Raw genomic sequence first — 16,239 nt, 5'->3', positions numbered from 1 at the left:
CTGCAAGGTCACAACCTGACGCAGCCCCTGGTGCAGAGCTCTGGGGCCTAACAAACATGTGGGAGGCCCTGTACTTTAAGGCCAAGATGCAAACCAGCCAGGAAATCTTGGTGGATCTGCAATGATATCCCCATGCTAATTCTGCTTAGCCATCATGCTTGATGTTGCAACAGACTCATTTGTGGAACAGGGAGGGTCAAGTGAGAGAGATAAAAGCTGTGCCAGTATTTCCCAGACTTCTTATGCCCCTCCACCCCAGCTAGAGATCCGTGTCTCCCTTCCCAGCAACCCAAAAATAAATGCCCCTGACATCGTATGCCCTGTAATTCAGGCCCCACAAGCTCTAGGAGACATCAAGATGGGACAAGTTAAAAATAGGTGTTAAAGGGACAGCAGGGGATTTGGGGCTGATGTGTTAGACTTGGTGCAAAGGGGAGCCAGAAAGCCTCTTAAGACTCCCAAAATCTCCTGCTTAATGCCAGGCCAGCTTTTGCCTAGGTGTCCTAAGTTTAGATTTGTCATTGTGCCTGAGAAAGGAAGGCATGGGTGGGGGGGAGAATCGCTAGACCAATGAAATTCCCCCCTAACCAACAAACTGGAGCTGGAAATTGGACTGGTTATTTTGAGACCTAGCATTCCTTCCAGTTCTGTGCTCCGCTCTTATTTTCTTCCTATTATCTGAAATTGCCATAACCAAGTTTTTAATTGGATGCATATTATTCAGTGATCAAAAAGCTCTCCATTTTTAACTTGTTCTCCGCTCTAAGAGCGAACAGTTAGGGCAGGTTATAATACCGAACCTGTATCACCACAACACAAAACTAGGAGCATGTAACACAGAGCAAGTACACAAGCCTTACTCTGCAACTGAGCATAAAGCACACTGGAAAGAGCAAGAGTTGTAAGTATTCTAAACCTCCTGGCAATCGGCCTTGAATGTTCTGTTAATATGCATCATGCACCAGGGCATTGGTGGCATTCCAAAAATTTCTATCAACTCACTGCTTTGGCGCTGTTGCACAGGGAACCTAATGATTAATCATCCATTTATCTGCCTGGTGTTTCTCTCTTAAACAGAAAGCAACTAAACCATCACCGTCTCTGTGATATGATAGCCATGTTCAAATATATAAAAGGATGTCATATAGAAGAGGGTGAAAGGAATTTGCTGCCAAGGAGTGTGGTGGAGTCTCCTTCTTTGGAGGTCTTTAAGCGGAGGCTTGACAGCCATCTGTCAGGAATGCTTTGATGGTGTTTCCTGCTTGGCAGGGGGTTGGACTGGATGGCCCTTGGGGTCTCTTCCAACTCTATGATTCTGTCAGAACCATTGGAAATAAAGAACTTGCAGAATACCTCACCTCATCTAAAGCAAACGCCTTCTGAATGCAAGAACAGCTCTGCTAGCAGATGAAGGGGTCATCTAGTGTCAAAATCACCAGTATCCGTTTCAGTCAACAGTCAGCCAGATTCCTCTAAGAAGCCCAGAATGCCACTTGTCTCAATACTAGGCTTTGCAGCCATTACTTTTTCCATCCTGCTGGGTAAGTGGGTTAAAAGAAAGGAACCTGCTCCCATATAAACCTGTCTAGATGTTATGATGATGATAATAATATTAATAATAAATTTTTATTTATACCCCACCCTCCCCAGTCAAAAACCGAGCTCAGGGCGGCTCACACCAACAAAACCACAATAAAACATAAAAACAATTAATTAAAATACAGATTAAAATACAGTATTAAAATTTAAAATGCAGTCTCATTTCAAGTAGTCCATAAATCCAAACTGTGAGGGAGGAAAACACAGGGGTCAGGCTAAGTCCAACCCAAAGGCCAGGTGGAACAGCTCTGTCTTGCAGGCCCTGCGGAAAGATGACAAATCCCGCAGGGCCCTGGTCTCCTGGGAAAGAGCGTTCCACCAAGTTGGGGCCAATACTGAAAAGGCCCTGGCTCTAGTAGAGGCCAATCTAGCCACCTTATGGCTCGGGATCTCCAGAGTATTGTTGTTTGTGGACCTTAAGGTCCTCCGCAGGACATACCAGGAGAGGCAGTCCCGTAGGTACGAGGGTCCCAAGCCGCATAGGGCTTTAAAGGTCAAAACCAGCACCTTAAACCTGATCCTGTACTCCACCGGGAGCCAGTGCAGCTGCTAAAGCACTGGATGAATGTGATCCCGTGGCTGGGACCCCGTAAGGAGCCTCGCCGCAGCATTCTGCACCCGCTGGAGTTTCTGGGTCAGCTTTAAGGGCAGCCCCACGTAGAGCAAGTTACAATAATCAAGCCTGGAGGTGACCGTCGCATGGATCACTGTGGCCAGATCAGGGCGAGAGGTAAGGGACCAACTGCTTAATACGGCGGAGATGGAAAAATGCCACCTTTGCTGTGGATGCAACCTGCACCTCCATGGAAAGGGAGGCGTCGAAGGTTACACCCAAACTCTTGACAGAAGGCGCTGGCACTAATTGAGCCCCTGCAAGAGATGGGAGTTGGCCCCCCAACCCAACCCCATGTCATCCTGACCCAGCCAGAGGACCTCTGTCTTCAAAGGATTTAGGATTTAGCTTCAGTCGGCTCCCATGTAGCCATCCAGCCACAGCTTTTAAGCACCTGGTCAGTGTGTCCGGGGCTGAGGCAGGGCGGCCGTCCATCAACAGATAGATAATAATAATAATAATAGTAGTAATTTATTATTTATACCCCGCCCATCTGGCCGGGTTCCCCCAGCCACTCTGGGCGGCTTCCAAAATCAGCATATTGATGACAACCCAGCCCAAAACTCCGGACAATCTGGGCAAGGGGGCGCATAAAGATATAAAAAGCATCGGGGAAAGGATTGCGCCCTGCAGGACTCCACACACCAAGGAGTGCTGCGGTGACAACGCCCTCCCTCGGGCCACCCTCTGTCCCCGACCTGAGATAAAGGAACGCAGCCATTCTAACTGCAGTATTCAAAGTATGTCTGTGAAATTCTGGATGTATGGCAACCACCAGAAGGTTGGTGGGGGGCAGAAATTCTGGATGTATGGCAACCACCCATAAGGTTGGGGGGCGGGAGAGAGGATGGGGTGGTAAACAAGAGGCCAGAGTTGAGTGACGTTGAGCTACATGCTGGATGCAAAAGCTTAAGGCTGGAAAATCAGGAGAGAGACGGACAGACAGGCCTGATTTCCTTTTAGGGTGTTAATGTTGTGAGCCCCTCCATTGTAGGCTCGAGTTGTATATATGTGTAAATAAACTATGTACCATAAAGGCATCACCGTCTCTGCTGTACAGCCAGCAACCATTTCGCATGAAAGTTCTGTTCCCGGCCCCCCACATGCGTCAGCAGAGTGCACATAAGCATGCCCTGTTCTGCCCCCCTTCTGCCCTCTTCCAGGTCTAAAAGGACCTGCATGTGAGCGATTGCATGTCAATTGAATGCACCTAAAATGTTCACCTGTATCTCGTTCCAAAAAGAAACACAAACCTTGAGTTAGTGCCAGGAACCCCTGCAATCTCACACTGCTTGCAGATTGGGGGTGGGATACAACACTATGTCCCACCCATCCTTCATCATGTGGTCCCTGTGTTATTTACATACAACTCAGTACAAGTAACTTAAACAGGATGGATATTCTGATCTCATCTTTGTGTCTTGATCTGGTGTCATCATGTATATAGTGATGACACATACATAGGGGCCAACACAAAGAAGGCCCCCTCACACACTCCTGCTTATAGAGCTTCCTAAGGCAGCAAAGCTTCCAGCAGGGCTTCCCCTTCCAGAAAATAGAATCTGGGCGTCTGGGCGAAAAATGGTAAAACATCCGGGGAAATCTTTATGTATGGCAACCCACGCTGGCAGTGTCACTTTTGCCTATTTCCCTCAAAAATAGCTAAAAAACCGTGGGATTTTTTCCTTGCAATTTTGTCAGGAATGCTTTGATGGTGTTTCCTGCTTGGCAGGGGGTTGGACTGGATGGCCCTTGTGGTCTCTTCCAACTCTATGATTCTAATTATTACTACTGTACATTGTCTTTGGCGGTTGAGGGAGGGAGAAAGCCCTGAGCCACTCCCCAGGCTATAGGGCTCGTTTCCACCTCCAGACTGCCCACAATAGGAAGCTGCCCAAGGCGGAGTCGAACTCGCGAGCTCCAACGTATCTCCCCCGACTGGAAGCGGCTCTTCAGGGCTTCGGACACGGCGCCCTCTTCCACCCGGAAGCCCAGCGGGGGGAGACGGCGCGGAAGCGACCCGCCAAGGCCAGTTCCTTTCTAGGGCCGCCCGGCTGCTTCGAGAGCCTCGACCCGCCCTTGGGCCCTTAGGCAGGAGGAAGGGCGAAAACAAACGGACAGAGCCAGGAAACTAACGGAGGGGTTTCCCCTCAGGACCCTGAAATTCGGTCCCCGCACCTTCAGAACCCGCGGAGGTACCTGCGGTTTTTCCCTCAGGTGAGCGGACCTCTCCTGTTGCGGACCGCAGGGAAAGCAGTCGCTCTCCCGAATCTTTTTTCCCCCCTCCCGTCTCTTTCTTCTAGCCACTCCAGGTTCGCGCCGACCGTACCTCGTAACCGTCGGGGCCTCGTCTCCCAGTCGCGTCAGCTCCCTCCGCCGTTGCCGCCGTTTAAATATTTCAAACTTCGGCCTCGGTTCCGAAGTGGCCAATCGCCGCTCGCCTTTGGGTCCGCCTGGGCGCGCTGATTGGGGCGGAGGGCGGAACTGACGGGCGGGAGGGCGGGGAGAAGGGAAAACAACAAGTCCCGGATGGCGTTGGGAATCGGGTGCCCCGCCCCTCTCGCCGCCCTCGTCGGGGGTACGCTTGCCCAACTTCCTCCGCCGCCCAGGCCGCGCGGCCTCCTGGGAAACGTAGTCCAGGAAACAGTGCATGGATTAAAGGCAAGCCTAGGAAGGGGAGGAGCGCGCCGAATCAACTACGAGTCCCAGCAAGGGTAGCGCGCGGGGGGGGGGAATAAATAAAAAGAAAACGTGCGTTTTAAGTGGTCGGTTCTGAGGGTGAATGAGATGGAGGCGAATAGTCCTCAAGAATTTCAAAAAGGGATTGTCGAACTCGTAAGAGTTAGTCCAAGGCCAGAGTAGGAAACCAGTACAACATTTTACCTTTCCCCATTACTCGATCCCAAGCCTAAATACCCCAAAACTGAACCGCTGTTCTCCCGTGACTGTGTCAAAGAAAAAACCTTGCATTTATGAATGAACCTCAATCAGGATTTTATGACTGGAAAAAACCCGGTTTTCAACATGGTACTACTTCAAAGCCGCATCCCGTTCTCAGCTTCGTACTTCAAAGAAGCTGAGCTGAGCGGGTTTTGCAAGCCTCGATCGCAGGGAAAAGTCAGATAAAGTTGTGAATTCCAAACCGCTGACGTCACAATGGACTGACCTCAATTGCCTGGAAGCGAAATCTACAGGGTAGCGAGTGCAGAGCGCAGCCAGCCAGAGAAAAAAGGGCTCGCAAATATTTTTAAAAATTAATATAAAATTGAAACTTTCACCGATCCATAAAGTTTCAACGCTAGTTTCAACAAGCCATTGTTGTTGTTTAGTCATTTAGTCGTGTCCGACTCTTCGTGACCCCATGGACCAGAGCACGCCAGGCACTCCTGTCTTCCACTGCCTCCCGCAGTTTGGTCAAACTCATGTTCGTAGCTTCGAGAACACTGTCCAACCATCTCGTCCTCTGTCATCCCCTTCTCCTTGTGCCCTCCATCTTTCCCAACATCAGGGTCTTTTCCAGGGAGTCTTCTCTTATCATGAGGTGGCCAAAGTATTGGAGCCTCAGCTTCACGATCTGTCCTTCCAGTGAGCACTCGGGGCTGATTTCCTTCAGAATGGATAGGTTTGATCTTCTTGCAGTCCATGGGACTCTCAAGAAGAGTCTCCTCCAGCACCATAATTCAAAAGCATCAATTCTTCGGCGATCAGCCTTCTTTATGGTCCAGCTCTCACTTCCATACATCACTACTGGGAAAACCATAGCTTTAACTATACGGACCTTTGTAGGCAAGGTGATGTCTCTGCTTTTTAAGATGCTGTCTAGGTTTGTCATTGCTTTTCTCCCAAGAAGCAGGCGTCTTTTAATTTCGTGACTGCTGTCACCATCTGCAGTGATCAAGGAGCCCAAGAAGGTGAAATCTCTCACTGCCTCCATTTCTTCCCCTTCTATTTGCCAGGAGGTGACGGGACCAGTGGCCATGATCTTGGTTTTTTTGATGTTGAGCTTCAGACCATATTTTGCGCTCTCCTCTTTCACCCTCATTAAAAGGTTCTTTAATTCCTCCTCGCTTTCTGCCATCAAGGTTGTGTCATCTGCATATCTGAGGTTGTTGATATTTCTTCCGGCAATCTTAATTCTGGCTTGGGATTCATCTAGTCCAGCCTTTCGCATGATGAATTCTGCATATAAGTTAAATAAGCAGGGAGACAATATACAACCTTGTCGTACTCCTTTCCCAATTTTGAACCAATCAGTTGTTCCATATCCAGTTCTAACTGTAGCTTCTTGTCCCACATAGAGATTTCTCAGGAGACAGATGAGGTGATCAGGCACTCCCATTTCTTTAAGAACTTGCCATAGTTTGCTGTGGTCGACACAGTCAAAGGCTTTTGCATAGTCAATGAAGCAGAAGTAGACGTTTTTCTGGAACTCTCTAGCTTTCTCCATAATCCAGCGCATGTTTGCTATTTGGTCTCTGGTTCCTCTGCCCTTTCGAAATCCAGCTTGCACTTCTGGGAGTTCTCGGTCCACATACTGCTTTAGCCTGCCTTGTAGAATTTTAAGCATAACCTTGCTAGCGTGTGAAATGAGGGCAATTGTGCGGTAGTTGGAGCATTCTTTGGCACTGCCCTTCTTTGGAATTGGGATGTAGACTGATCTTCTCCAATCCTCTGGCCATTGCTGAGTTTTCCAAACTTGCTGGCATATTGAGTGTAGCACCTTAACAGCATCATCTTTTAAAATTTTAAATAGTTCAGCTGAAATATCATCAAAGATAATAATAATAGCCATTAAATACTCGTAAATAAAGTCAACCTTGAAGGGACAACTCTGAGATGAAATCCTTTAGGAATTACTTCTTGTACAGTATATTTCTTATGTATCCATTTAAATCTGCATTTTTAGAGGTCTCCTTTTGAATGAATTTTGTGTATCTGCATGTATCCATTTGAAACCCTATCTCTTCTCAATGTAACCAATTATAGTGAGCTCTGCATTTTTTCCAGCCTAGAAAGTATTCTGTGTATTGAGAATGTGTCTTTTAAAATGTATTCATCATTTTCTCACACTTACAATGTTACTTTGTATCTACGTATTTAGCTAAAATCGTAACCCTTATGTTTTCCTTGTCTTATAAGAATTACAGTATACAGTACCTCAATTCTTGTATTTTCAAATAACTCTCACATCAATTGTATGACCCTTGTTCCCTGTTTTCCCCGAACTATCATGCTCTCCCCCCCCCCCCAGGAACTATCATGACAAACTTAGTTGGTCTCTAAGGTGCTACTAGAATAAAAAAAAATCAGCTATACCAGACCAACACGGCTACCGGTACCTACCTGTAACTAGAATCATGCTGTCAAGAGCGAGAAACAGCTACCCCTGCTGAATCCCCAAAGAAACACAATCAGACACATGGTACGCAAGAACTGCTAACCATGGAACTTTATTTAATAAATAAACATAGAAGAAAACAGGATTTCACACTAACACTACCGTATAGCCAGTTTCCCAAGCAAGCTAGTTATACATATTGATAAGCCAGGAAGCTTCGAAGATCATTTCCTGTGGAGGAAGAGACCATAGCTGCCAAGTTGTCCCTTTTCTCACGAGGAAGCCTATTCAGCATAAGGGAATTTCCCTTAAAAAAAGGGAGAACTTGGCAGCTATGGGAAGAGACACCCCATAGATACCCCATAAGGGAAAGGGTGCAGTCTTTTTCTTATAACATTTCCAAACAGGTTTCCTTAGCCCAAGATAGGAACAGGACATGAGAACAAAGGAATAATGGCAGGTGAAATTGATGGAATATGCAGAAATGGTGAAACTGATGGGGAAGATCAGAAACCAAGAAGATCAAGTATTTGTTAGAGATTGGAGTAAATTTGTAGTTTACTTTAAAAAACCCACTGTAAACAGTTAAAATCATTGGTCGTGTTGTAATGACATTTGTAATGTGAAATTGATTATGATAATAGTTAGATAAAGTAAAAGATGCAGAAAATTTAAAATTTTAATTTAAGAACCCATGGGAGGGAGGGAAGGCAGTCTGAAGGTTCAGAGAACCTAATATTTTAATGGTTGAATTGGTTAGAGATACAGGTAAATTTGAAATTTTAATTTAAAAATATATTTTAAAAAAAGGAACAAAATAAAAAAATTCTTTCCAATAGCACCTTAGAGACCAACTAAGTTTGTCATTGGTATGAGTTTTCGTGTGCATGCACACTTCAGATACTTCTTCAGATACCAAAAAAGGAGCAGGACATGAGCCGGGGAGGAAGCGTTGTGCTTTTGTAACATTGAAAAGAGTGACTTGGTGCCAGATTGGATCCTGGCAAAAAACCAACAAAACAAAAAAAGCAAAGAGAGCTGCCAGGATCAGTATTTTCCTCTTTTCACAAACTAGTTCACTTGTCATCTTCGAAAACACCTAAAGATACCTGGTAGCAGAGTGCTTACTCAAATGGCCTTGAAATGTGGGGCTCTCAAAAATCTTTGAAATTGTGCAGAATCTCTCCCCCCCCCCCGAAGTTATACTCTCATCAGAATGTCTTGGAGCTATTCTATCGCTCCTCAAGCCTGGCATATTTGACGGACCCAGTCCTGGAACCACTCAGGTGAATAAAGGGGCCTTGGATCCAGAGAATACAAAGCTACCAGTGACCTGTTCTGAAGCAGGTCTTTCGAGGGCCTGTTGCTTGTGAAAACACAGAAGGTAGATTATTTACAGCAGATTTTCTCTCCATCAAGTAGAGGGCCTCTCCTGCCTCCAGGTCTGTATATTGGGATTGCACTCCAAATCAGTGGGCTTATGATTTGAGATAGATGGATGCAAACCTATCCAGTTACTTGGGAGTAAGTCCCAAGTAATTCAAAGAGTGTGACTGCTAAGTAAACTGAAGAGAGATTGGGCTGCATGTTAGTATATTCTCTTACAACTGCATCTTCACCATCAGTCCTTCTGTTGCTTTTTGCTGGTGAGAAAACTTTCTGCTTGTTTACTTGTATTCTGGCAGAGATGCCTTAATTGTTTTAAAATTACTGATTACAGCTAGGTGGTAGCTTTTTGTTGTTTTTGCTTTGTTTTGCTTTTTGCAAACACCTAAATAAGATGGTGGGAGTTTTGAGATTCCCAAGCGGGGAAATCACTGAAGATTCAGGTCCTGCTTGCCAAATTCCCGTTGGGACGGACATCTGGTTGCGCACTCAGAGACAGGAAGGCTTGGCTAGACAGGCCTTTGGCTCTTACGCTACTACGGTAGATCTTACTCGTTGTAAACCCTGCAGAAAATCACGGCAACGTCACTCTGCCAAGCGCGTCTCTCTATGCAGAGCGCAGACATTGCAATATCAGCACCACCGACCTCTTTTCCCACGCGATGCCGGTATTCGGCCAAGAGAGGGCGCCAACGCCTTTCCTTTGCCTTGCGCGCCGCTCTTCGCGCAGGCGCATTAATACCTTGTGAGTGCGCATCCCCCCTCCCCAGTCGCGTCACATTCCTTCGCATGCGCACTCCAGACCATTCCCCCCCTCCGCCGCGGCTTCGAGTCGCACATGCGCAAGGCCGGTTCGAATAGTAGTAGCGGTTGCTTGCGCATGCCCAGTTCTTTTCGCCCGGCCGGTCAAGGAGCGAGGCAGAACAGCCGAAAAAGCCGCCGCCTAGTTGGGTGGCAGGGAAGCTCCGCCGGCGCCGGAGCGACCGACCCCCCTCGGCGCCTTCCTCTCGGCGGTTCCTGCCGGCCGCTACTTCCCTGAGGTAACCGGTGACGGAGGCCGGTAAAGGGAACCGGAGCAGGGGGCGGGGCTCCTTGGCATTTTGTGAGGTAGGGGCGGCGAACGGGAGACGAGTGACAGAAGGCTCATCCTATGGGAAAGCAGTGCGTGCCGGGAACGTGCGTCTTCGCCTTCCCTTCTTTGTGATTGGCTCAGCCCTGGAACGGGGGCGGGGCTGTGGTTTGTCCTATTTGAATCGGAGAAATATGAATGGAGAGCGGGGGAGGGGCGCGGGGAAGGAAGTGGATGCGGTTACCGGTACGGACGAGGGCGAATGCGATGCTCTCTGCAAAAGGGGGAAGTGAGACCTTTTATGTGTTGTGACTTTTGCATCCCGCCTTTCCTCCAAGGGGCTGAGAAGCGACATATAGGATTCACCCCAACTACCTTACAACAACCCTGTGAGGTCGTTTAGGCTGAGAAACAATGGCTCCCCACTGAGCTTCATGACTGGGATTTCAGCATAGCTGCCAAGTTCTCCCTTTTTTAAAGGGAAATTCCCTTATTCTGAATAGGCTTCCTCGCGAGAAAAGGGAAAACTTGGCAGCTATGGATTTCAGTCCTGGTCTTTCAGGATTGTCGTCTGATGGTCTCACCCAAGATCGGTCAGCTTTTTTCTTTCTTTCTTTATGACAAGGTCTCTGTTCTTGTCAAGCATTTTTTCTCAGACTTTGGTCCCCCAGCTGCTGTTGGAGTACAAATCCCACCATTCCTAACTAGCAGGACCCAGGGATGATGGGAGTTTTAGTCCAACCACAGCTGGGGATCCAAGTTTGAGAAATGCTGCAGGAGTAATCTGACTTTGGCCAATAGCTGGTGGGACTGCTGCCCTTTTCGTTCTTGCTGAACAGGTTGGGACACATCATTCTAGCCACAGGTCTGACCTAAGCAAGAGGGTGTTGGAAATTATGCCCCAGGACCACAGGCCGCTTGCCTGTGCTCTAGCCAGTGCAAAATACTGACTCATGTGAACTCTGTAAATGTGAGGCAGCTGTAGGTTTCAACAGTGTGCAATGGTCAGGGAGCTGATCTTGGAGAGCTCTCCCAGAAAGCAGCAGTGGGAAATTATCTGGTTTCCTCTCCCTCTTGTTCTCTGGTCTGTTAAGGAATTACGCTGATCAGAATGGAATCAACCTATACAGACAGCTCTGCCTGAGGAACAGTGTGTAAAGGAAGGTGTGAGGAGCTGTGATCTGTGGAGAGCAGAGTGGGCTGCCAGAGAAAGGACCAGGTGACAATGTTTGCAATCTACAGAATGCCCTGCAATAATCATTTATTACAGGTTTTCACCTCGAACCCATAAAGTACTGGTCGCTGTTATACCCATTTTGTTGACCTATTGATATAGTGCCATTAGTGTGCATGGAACTATAGTGTGGTTTGCTGAAGTCTCCTTTGCCTAGTGGTGGCCAAACTTGGCCCTCCAGCTGTTTTGGTACTACAGTTCCCATCATCCCTGGCCACTGGTCCTGTTAGGTAGGGATGATGGGAGTTGTAGTCCCAAAACAGCTGGAGGTCCAAGTTTGGCCACCACTGGGCTAAGGGCATAGGTTCCCTGATCTACACGTGTACACCTATGAAGCTGCCTTATATTGAGCCTGGCTGTGGAACTGCACAGCCCTGTGATGTCTACTCCAGGTGCCAGTGGCTCTTCAACATCTTTCCCAGCCTTAGGATCTGGGGTCATTTTACAGGAGATGCCAGGGACTGGACATGTGACTTTTTGCTCTGCCCCTTCCCCAGCTTTCAAGTCTCCAACCAAAATTCCAGGGAGAAACTGTGCTTGAATTTGGGATTAGAGACATCATTGGCAGGGTTGCCCACCCTATAGCTGGGACAACAAAGAATTCCCAGCTCCAGACATGGGATCTGAGCACTTCTTGAGTGCTGTGCCCCTTGGCTCTTAATTCCACCATATCTAACAGGTGATGAAGATGGATTAAGTCACCCGTTGCCAACCTGGTGCCTTCCAGGTATTTTGGGCTGCAACTCCCACCAGCATGTTGGTCACCACGTTGGTGAAAGCTGTCTTTGGTAGTGGAACATGACTTTTCATATTGTTGAAAGACTCTGATATGCCAAATCAATACAGTCAAACTTAATCTGATCCGGGAGTCTGTTCGACTCCCGAAATGGTTCGAAAACCAAGGTGTGGCTTCCAATTGGCTGCAGGAGCTTCCTGCACTCAGTTGGAAGCTGCAGGAGCTGCGTTGGATGGTCGGCTCCCAAAAAACGTTCGCAAACCACTCACTTCCGGGTTTGTGATGTTTTGGAGCCAAAATGTCTGAGTACCAAGGCGTTCGAGAACCAAGGTACGACTGTAAAGTGTTTTCAAATTAAATTCATTTAGGCGTGGGATGGGCAGGAAAAAAAAACAGATGAAATGTGGCATCTCTTCTAAATAAAAAATTAAAAAGAGCAGTAAAAGAAGAGCATTGTGAATGTGGAGATTTGTGGGTTGGAGAGGGGACAGAAAGGATGGAGCTGCAGGAAAGCAAGGAGAAGAAAATGCACAGAATCAGAAAGTTGGCCCTAGTTTGATCCATGAGCCTACTCTTCCTTTTTTCAAGGAAATTTTAGTGAGGCACACATGTTTTACAATAGATGCACCAGAAGAGATGCTCGATGAACCCATGACAAAGGCATTAGAAAGAAATTATACATCATTCTTGAATGAATCCACTCTGCCTTCACCCTAGCAACATTCTTTGCTCTTAAAACCATAAGGGCCTGACTGCTGGATCAGGCTGAACACCGGTACTTCGCGCAACATTTTGTTCTCACAGAGGCCGACCAGATGCCCCTGGGAAGTCCACAAGCAAGACATGAGGGCAGTGGCTCTCTCTCCTGCTGTTATTCCCTAGCAGCTGCTATTCAGGGTCATGCCGTCTCTGATCCTGGAGGTAGCTTACTACGGTAGTAGCCATTGCAGAGTGGACAGTAACCAGATTGCTTGCAAAACTCAGTTAAAAGTACAGTATGAAGCTTCTAATTAGCACTTTTCTATCAATCTCGTGTGCAGATAAGCAGTATGAGCGCAAGTGTTGCCAAGGCCATACAATAACCCTGAATCTAGTTTTGAGATAACACACAATTGAAACTAGCAAAGAGGTGGGAAAAGAGAAGAAAAAGAGAAAGTGATATACGCATGACTCTTGATTTGAGTTTTGGGAAACACGTTCTGGCTTCTCGCACCCTTGCAGAAAAGAAGTCCTTCTGGCACACGGGGAACTCTTGATTGAGAACAAGGGGAACCCAAACCCCAGCAGTTAACTTTTGAGTCTGGTTTTCTTTTCCCCTTTCTCCAAGATGGGACAGTTCTCAGACAGGGAGTTCATCCTGCAAGTGAGTGTGTCCAGAGCCAAACCCTTTGCTCTGTTCATGTTTGGGGAGGAGAGAGAAAAGAAAGATTGTTGAATTCCAGTAGCCTGCGGGCTGAAGGTCCTCAGAAAATGATAGAGGATGGTCTTAAGAGAATTCTGTGAGGGTGGGTGTTCGAGTTAGCAGCTCTAACTTTGGATGATTTCATTGTGGAGGACAGGATGATTTGCTAAGGCTTGGAAGACAGGCACACAGGTGCCCCCACAACCTTGAGACTACTCTACAGTGCACCGACAGGATTGCATCACAGGTCCTGAGTGCCCTCTAGGAGTCTTTTATTTCAGCCTGCCTGTGGTAGCTTTCCCAGCAAAGGAGAGAGGGAGACTGACATGTTAAAAAGAGTACAGTACATCTGCTGGGAGGGAAATTAAAAAAAACACCACTTTGTCCAGGGAAAAGGCCACATAGGGCCTAGCAGCAGAAGTGGCTTGTACGCTGTAAGGATCTGGGAAGCAAGGGCTCAGGAGGCTGGGGAAGTTGACCAAGGGCTGATAGGAGTAGTTGTAGTCCAAAACATCTGGAGGGCACCAGGTTAGGAAATCTTCCTCTAGCCTGGTGAGAATGAAGGTTTCCCTTCCTCAGTCTGTTGTGTGAAAATGGCATTCAGTTACCTCCTTTGAAGAAGCCACTGTCGCACTTCCCCACATGCGGTACAACCCTACAGAAAACGCTTTCAGAGTTAAAAAGGTGAAGGTAAAGGGACCCCTGACCATTAGGTCCAGTCGCGGACGACTCTGGGTTTGCGGTGCTCATCTTGCTTTATTGGCCGAGGGAGCCGGCGTACAGCTTCCAGATCATGTGGCCAGCATGACTAAGCCGCTTCTGGCAAACCAGAGCAGCACATGGAAACGCTGTTTACCTTCCTGCTGTAGCGGTACCTATTTATCTACATGCACTGGCGTGCTTTCAAATGGCTAGGTTGGCAGGAGCTGGGACCGAGCAACGGGAGCTCACCCCATCGTGGGGATTGGAACTGCCGACCTTCTGATTGGCAAACAACTCTGGGGTTACCAGGAAGCAAATTCCTGCTGTATTCAGAAGGGCTCGCTTCTGACTAACCTTTATTCTTCTGTGGGAGAAGAACATAAAAGATTGGGGAGAGGGTGTTTTCAGACCCCATAACTTCCTTGTGATGGACGGAGAAGGAGTCTAGATGTGTGCTGGAAACAGGCTTGTGCCATACTGCTAGAGTGAGTGGTAGAAAAATTGGGATTTTAACTACAAATATCCTCTCCCCTTCGCGCGTGCAAAAAAAAATCCTGAATGAAGACTCAATTAACAGAATGGAGATTTCGTAATCTGCTGAGCTTTGATGTTTTCAGGCCTCCTATGATCTAGGAATGGGGGTGGCTGGCTTGAATGTTTGGCCAGCCCTTAGGAGGCGGGGCAATGGTGATGACAAGGCGGGTTGGCCAGTGCCTGGAACTTATCCCTGCTGCTGCTGCTGCTGCCTCCTCCGCCACATTCACTGCACAGCGGCTGGCTGGGTTCCTCCCTCCCCTAAGACTTCCCAGAACTGAGCTCGTCCTCCCTCTCCAGGGGGTGAGTACTGCACAAGCTCCTTTTGACACATCTCCCAGTAGGGGATAGCCTGCCTATTGTTGCCCAGCTGGCCTTCTGGGAAGTATAAGGGGATGCTGCTGTGACTGCCCTGCATCTCCTAGCTCCTGCAAAGGAGGAAATAGGGTTGGGGTGGGCGGGAGAGAGAGAGAGAGAGAGAGAGAATACCATTGACTGGTTGTTAATACAATTTTAACATTAAGTTGGATCGTTTGCCATGCCAGGCACAATTGCAGCCTGCTATCACCCCCTCTGCCTGGTTCTTTGCAGTCATTTGCCTTGTGCGTGCCTGAGCTTTCCAATTTGGGGGATATGTCTCATGCATGACTCATTCCCATAAGTGGGTCTGTTTGTGGTGGGAGTTTGTGCTCAGAATTCTGCTTTGGAGCTGCACTAATGGCTGAGGTCTGCTGTGCCTCTGCTCGTCAGCTGCAACCCTTTGCAGTTAACATTTAAGCTGGCACAGAGTACTTAAACTAGTATTTCAGGAAGGCAAAAGGAAACTCTTGCGTTTGACTTTGCTGCCGGAGCAGGCTGCAAGGAGGGGGTGCAAAACGAGCCACTTTTCCAGTGTAAAATGGAGAGGCCGTGTAATAAAAGTCCCCCCACCTTTCAGGGTCTTGAAATCGTAAGTCAAGTTGATCAACCTGAGCACTTGGCTTGAGCACACCTGAAAGCAGCTTCTAATCCTTCCCTGAAGTTCTTTTTTAATTTAAAAAACCCCCAAACTTCTCTCCCTGGTTTACTCTCTGCTTTTGTTTTAGGCTATTTAGAGACGTTACTGAGCAGGGGCAAAAGGTGGCGTCCCGATTGTTAATTCCTGGGTCCTTGTTGGGGAGCAAGCAAATACAGTCAAGAAGCTTCATCCAGTACTTGTCCCTTTAAAAAAAGCACCAGGAAGTGCTTAGATCCCGGGGATGGTGGGAGGTGGAGATGCAGGGGGAGGGATCTCTATGCTTCGCTGCTGCAGGAGAGCCGCAGCACTCAATCAAGGTGGCAGGGGGAGCCCTCTTGGGTTTTTAGAACCTTCTTTGCCTGCATCTTCCCAGCCTGGCAGACTGCAGGATCACTCCGGTCAGAGCTGGTTTTGCTTCCAAAGATTGATCTCAGGTGTGGCAGAGAGACCACCTGGGTACCGAGTGTCCTGGCCATGCTGCACAGAATTTTTGGGGAAAGGACCTCACAGGCAGCACCTGAGCCCGGTAAAGCATCTGTTGGGGGGTGAACCCTGTGCATGAGATTTGGGACCAGCTTTAGTGGAAAAGTGAAGTGGCCGGGGGAGAGGAGGAGTTGGCTGTCTATACA

At 47.9% G+C, this 16,239-nt stretch overlaps 2 protein-coding genes across 7 annotated transcripts in view; one reads left to right on the top strand and one right to left on the bottom strand.

Annotated features, from left to right (window-relative positions):
* The window catches only part of TPX2 (TPX2 microtubule nucleation factor), a 32,299-nt gene extending 27,678 nt beyond the window's left edge, over positions 1-4,621 (bottom strand). Inside the window, exon 1 of one of the 2 annotated variants that reach the window (XM_035124036.2) lies at positions 4,542-4,621. The gene's annotated coding sequence lies outside the window, so the exon portion shown is untranslated. Of the gene's footprint in view, positions 1-4,411 lie in introns of both variants that reach the window. The other variant, XM_035124034.2, reaches the window with a different exon arrangement.
* Positions 4,622-9,825: 5,204 nt separating this feature from the next.
* Positions 9,826-16,239, top strand: part of BCL2L1 (BCL2 like 1) — a 54,424-nt gene continuing 48,010 nt past the window's right edge. Inside the window, exons 1-2 of one of the 5 annotated variants that reach the window (XM_035121350.2) lie at positions 9,826-9,976; positions 11,100-11,224. The gene's annotated coding sequence lies outside the window, so the exon portion shown is untranslated. The other 4 variants (XM_035121346.2, XM_035121351.2, XM_035121345.2 and 1 more) reach the window with 4 other exon arrangements.

The sequence above is a fragment of the Zootoca vivipara genome, chromosome 7 (genome assembly GCF_963506605.1).
Source record: "Zootoca vivipara chromosome 7, rZooViv1.1, whole genome shotgun sequence".
Taxonomy (NCBI): domain Eukaryota; kingdom Metazoa; phylum Chordata; class Lepidosauria; order Squamata; family Lacertidae; genus Zootoca; species Zootoca vivipara.
This window is presented reverse-complemented; position numbering and strand designations above follow the sequence as displayed.